Source organism: Sinocyclocheilus grahami, unplaced genomic scaffold, assembly GCF_001515645.1.
Source record: "Sinocyclocheilus grahami isolate Dianchi unplaced genomic scaffold, SAMN03320097.WGS_v1.1 scaffold9.1, whole genome shotgun sequence".
In the NCBI taxonomy this organism is placed as follows: Eukaryota; Metazoa; Chordata; class Actinopteri; order Cypriniformes; family Cyprinidae; genus Sinocyclocheilus; species Sinocyclocheilus grahami.
In genome coordinates this window covers 2,221,804-2,227,836 of record NW_015505188.1, presented here as the reverse complement: position 1 = coordinate 2,227,836, position 6,033 = coordinate 2,221,804, and positions in this window count along the sequence as shown.

Genomic DNA, 6,033 nt, shown 5'->3' with positions numbered 1-6,033 from the left:
TTGATTTTTGAGAATGATTTTGACTGGGAATGATTTGAAATTTACAAGAATTTGCAAGAATCTACTCACATTGCAACTGAAATTACTGGATTTTTTTCACGAAGTTTATCTTCAACAAAGCAGTGTTAAAACATTCTGATGGCTCTAAACACTTTTAACTATGTTAATTTGTACCTTACACAGTTTTCATCCTATTTGACCACAGAATGGCACGACTGACCAATCAGAATCAAGTATTCTAGCTAGCATCCAATAATGATAATAAGGCTCAGGCAAAACTGTCTTTTTGGGGTAAATTGTAAATGGTTTGTACTTTTTTGTTTTCCCTATACTGAGTGAAAATGTCTAGAACAAAACATTGAAATCCTCCCCATTATAGATGTAGGTCACCAGTTTTTTGGGAACAAAGCACTCCACCCCCCTCAACATCTCAGATGGCAGTATAAGCCTGTTTTGCTAAGAGAGGCCCGTTCTAAGATTCAGCTATAGATCATTTTCTGCCCCCGCTAAGACACTAGTTTTGAACAAAAGGACTTACACTGGTGAGTCAGCAGATCTAATAAAGCAAGCTAAACATGATATTGCATCATCCATATATTCAGATTAATCTACATCAATCTATATAGATAACATATAATCTAGACACATTAAACATATTTATAATCCCTAGTGTGCTTAATAAAAAATACCCTGCAATTGTACTTTTGGTATAGTAAACTGGTATACTTAAAGTCTGCTAAATTGGAACAACTAATTTTGTGTAGTGCTGAGGTCCAATTTAACAAGATATACTTAATATTTGTGCTAAAGTGGAACTATTGCAAGTAGGTACACTTTAAATATCTTGCATTTAAAGACTGATATTATACAGAGATCATACAATCCAGTGACATTAAAACACATTTTAGGCTTTGAAATGTGCAATAAAGAAATACTCCAAATATAGCTTAATTATAAATTTATATCAGTAAGTCTTAAGTGATATGTCAACAAATATGTTAATGGTTTTAATTGTACTTAAATACATTTCAAATAAATTATGGCATAGGTTTGGCATTACATAATTGTAGCCTCGAAAATCAGACAGATGATCTTTTCATTGGGAAGGGAAAAAAATGTAACTTTCTTTTCATGATTTGGAGATCTGTCTATGACACAGCCCTTTTTCTCCTTTCCAATCAGTCCACTTCCACTTTTTCAGACCACAATACTGGTCCCGTTTATTGTAAGGACAATCTTCCTGTTGGATATGACGTGAGAGTGAATCAGCGTTCTCATGCGCTGTCATCATGTTTTTCTTCTGTTTCTGGATATTTCATTTATTTACCCTCCAAAACAAGGCCACACCTGCTCACTCTGCGTTAAACCATAAAGATAAGCCACAACCCATGACCTCGACAGGCCTGGTCTCAAGTGGTGTCAGAACACTCAGTCATTTAACTAACTGATTAAAATGTCAGTCGAGAGTTTGTTGACTATTTGGAAAAATAACTTTATGGATTAAGTGAGACTTTTTGCACTTATTTTTTAAAGCAATTTTTATAAAAAAAAAAAAAAAAAGGTTAGTATTTATTAAATTAAGCTCAAAGAAGCTCAAAGATCATAAAATCTGAGCTAAACACATAATTCCACCCTAACTAGTCTTAAGATTTCTGATCTGTTGTCTGAACTGATTCTTATTAAGCCATAAAAGAACATATTGTCCATTATATTTATTATGATTCCACAGCATTCCTGATATAAACAACATATTATCCACCGTCCACTGTTCAGAGGTCCACACTTTGACACTCTGATGTAATTCTGTTAATGTTTAGGACATGTACCAAGCCTGTTGTGCAATAAACCATAGTCAAGTTATTTAATTTGACGTAAAATGAGCAAATGAAAACAAGGCTGTGAGGGATAGTAACACTATATCATCTCACAAATGGATGGGAGTTTTTGTGGTGGTCTTTATACAGGTTCATACATATATTCTCAGTGGTAACTTTTTTGTGAGTCATTCTTTGATGTGATACAAGCGTCCACGGATGATGAAACTAATATGTCACAGAATCTTTGTGGCATTTCCAGAGCCTCTTTTTCTTGACGCAACTAAAAGTCAAAAGCGGAGAGTGACGAAAAGATTAATCACAAAAAGTACACAGACATGCTCTCTGAAATGACCTGGTTCACTACCGGACACTTAGTAGACTGAAAAATCAAACTTAAAATGGCTCCAAAATGTATTTGGAGGATACGAGACTGTCACACATTAAATATCAAATTATCCAACAAAATGACATTTATTTTCAAGAAATACTATATCACAAGCACACTGATTACATCTCAAATAATAATAAACACAACAAAGGAAAGCAGCATTTGGGCACTTTCTGGACATGTCAAATAGTTCATGTTATGAGCTACACCTGTGAACTTGAGTTGAACTCAATAAAATGTACATAATTTAAGTGTGGCTTAAGTTATGCAACTCTATCTAAATTTCTAGTATACAGCAATTTTAAGATCTAATGCCAACCATAGTCACAAACGTTACTAGAAAGCACTGCACTGAAGGACAAAACATCTGGAATGCATATGTAATTTATGTACATGGTCCCAAATATCAAGCTAGTGACCCCATTAGGAGAGTTCACTTGAAAGAAAACCGGTCTGATACCAACTGCACCACTGTAATCACATTGGAACTCATTAGAATCCTCATCTAATATACAGTATATATATACGTTGAAAATGAGAAGGCAGATTGAAACTTAGCATCTAAAGCGCCTAAGGCCCATGTGTGACTGTTAGGGTGGAGGGAGATCAAGTGTTTGATGTCATACCAAACACTTTAAAGCATGCAGTAAAATAGTTACAGCATGATGCATCAAGTTGAGGCCTGAAAAGACCTGAACAAATTTAAAACGTCACATTGAGGAAGATATACTTTGTCATTGTATATAATGTATGATATCACATCCTCCTTTACACTATAGTATAAGGAGCACAGTAATGTACTTCTACCGTTCTTATGATGGTGCCATTTTTGGAGCTTGAGAGGAATACAATATAAAACTGTTTAGATGAGGGAAATCGCAGTGTCTCAGTGGTTGATTCATTTGCCTCCATCCTTGTCAGATGCAAAATATGACAATCAGATGAGTTTTGAGTCATGTAGTGCAAAAAAGTGAAAATTGAAGACAATAATAAAAAAATGACAAAGCACACGGATTGCTTTTATTAATCTTTTTGTTGGTTGTTAAAGGTGATCTGTGGTGACCACAAAATTAAATGAAACATGATGAAGCACAAATATGTTGTTTGTTGAAATGACATAAATGTGACTAAATCCAGTCAGATAACTTTTGAGGAACGGCCACTTTTTAACAAAATTTAACAGCACAATAAAATCCTTATCTTCATGTTCTGTGACACACATCTGTTCCTGAACACCCTTTTTCTATTGATCACACCCAGGAGAAACAGGAGAGGCTTTTAACTTTTCTCTGGAAGAACACACCTTTCATTTGCAGTCTTTGCAATGACAACCAATTGTGTCCTTCAATGACCTGACAAATTCATGATCTGTTCCATCTCAAAACAGACAAAACAGCTGTGCATTCGATTAGCGGCCTGAAGAGTATAAAACAGTACAGTTACAATCTTTACATAACCTGATAAGTTCATTAAAGCCAAATTTTATTAACTGATCCAGTGTATGGAAGAGAAAAATTTGAACTGTAAATTTATTTTCGGAAAAAAACATTTTGTGCACAAACATATATGCAATATAAAAATAAAAGCCAACCTGAGTGCAACCGGATGATCTGAATTAGAGAGATTAATTGCACATTAATCACACAAACAAAACGTACTATTATTTATTATGCATGTTCTTTTGATAGCAATTTCTATTGTTTAACAAAAGGACACACAACATAGCAAAATAACTCACTTAAAATGAGTGTCAGCAGCCTCAGATGCTCTGATTAGCATCATGACAACAAGTACCCTCTCTAACCTGTGCGGCATTTGCCTGCTTGATTAGATTGAAATCAAAAACTACATTAAAACCTGGATTGAAGTCTTTGTCCCTGTCTGCTTTACACTTACAAGGTGATCAGCATAGAGGTTGCTCACAGTGAAGAACATATGCAAAGCAGGCAGTGAGCTAGGTGGAAGTTAATAAACAGTCAAATGTATCACACTGCAGACAAACACCTTTTGTAAATGATATTATACTCTGTAACTAAAGACATCACTTTCTGGGTGAAAAGATGTACAAGCTACATTTCCCCTCAAAATAACAACAACAGCAACAAAAAGAAATCATATTTTGCATGAAAAATGTTGTCCATTCAAATATTTTTGTGCATCATAAAATTTATTTTAATGACAAGAATTTTTCCCTGAAAATTCTCATTATCGTAATGTATCTAGGTGTTTTTCTTTTACGGTATTTTTTATTTACATCAGCATATGCTAAAGAAAGTACAAGTACTACCAATGTGTAGAAATAATTTACAAATCGAACAGATTTAACAAAATAAATTTTTTTTGTTTTGTTATTATTTTACATTACAGTGATGAAAAGTGGGCAGAAAAAAATTGCATAATTGTTATTAAATTACTATGACAGAATGTTTTAAAAAAAAAACGTTTAGGGTCCAAAATAGGATTCTTTTTTTTTTAGGGAAAAAATATGATTCTTTATTTCAGTTGATGTTGGGGCTTAATATGATCTGGAATGTTTTGACGGGTTTAATGAGATTCATTCTTCCACATGTCTCTGTGTTTGCTTGTGAACCGTTTAAACTCTTAAAACAAGACAAGCATACATCTATTTTAATGCTAAACAGGAAACAACACAGGAACTACAGATCTGAATAAATGTTCCTCTTCCAACATATATGTGTCATGCTCAGAGCTAAAACAGAACCAGACAAAACACTTCTCCTCAAATCTCTTCCCAAAGCCCAGATTCACTGCTTGAGAACAGAGAAAAAAGAGCAACTTTGTCCTTCTCTTGCTTTCTTAGAGAGTGTGAAAACAATCCAGGCCTTGATTTTTTTTTCTTTTTCATAATGGGTTTCTATGGCTGGTTTCAAGTGCCTAAGACAACACACAAAACAGCACCATGATAAGGCTGGCAGGAGTTGGCAAGGCGTTTACAGAAACAAAAGGACTGAGGGGAGGAATCAAAATAAACTGAATGACCTCTGGTGCCGCAGATTAAAAAAAATCATTCAATAAAACTATGTTTCAAAACAGCAGTTTAGCAAGTTCCTGCAGGAAGGATTCCGCAAAAAGAGCTCATAGTTCAAAACTTGTCTGTTCCTATGGCAACAAGTGGAACAACTGGGCCATGCTGTCAATAAAAAGGCTGTGTGGTGATATTGCTCTTTTTCTTGGTTCTCTTCTCGCCTGAAGACCAAAATGAAAGGCTTCATTGAGGTCAACGAAACAGTATTTTAAACTGTGAATGATGTAACATGAGATACTTGTTGCTAGCAGCTACGAAGTGTACTCAAACAAACAAGAAATGTGCAAAATGCAGTCAAACTGCACTATCAAGGCACTTGGCATCTGTTGAGCTGGTGTCTTCAGATTCAGCAGAGGTGAATGTGAACGCACTGAGCTGCACAGACAGCTGTTTGGATGACAACGCTCATCTCAATGTCCATTAGGGCTGGGCAAAAAAAAAAAAAAAGGACCCATACAAAAAAAAGAATAGGTTTAAAATACAGGTGTGGCCAAGTGTGGTCAACATTAGTGAATTTAGAGAAAAAAAATTTGCAGACAAAAAATGTCCATTGTCTATTGTCAATAGTATAGTGATGTATAAAGCACAAAATGTGCAAGGGGAAATCTTTTGCACTTACACGTAATTCCCGGTCGCGTGGAATCTAATTCAAAATGACTGGATTTCGCCTGTGAAAATTTGCTAAAAAAGGCCAACGTGACCACACCTAAACAATTCATAATGGAAACTTATTTTTATATATATAATATTATTTAAGATATATCAAGAAAATATTAAGATGT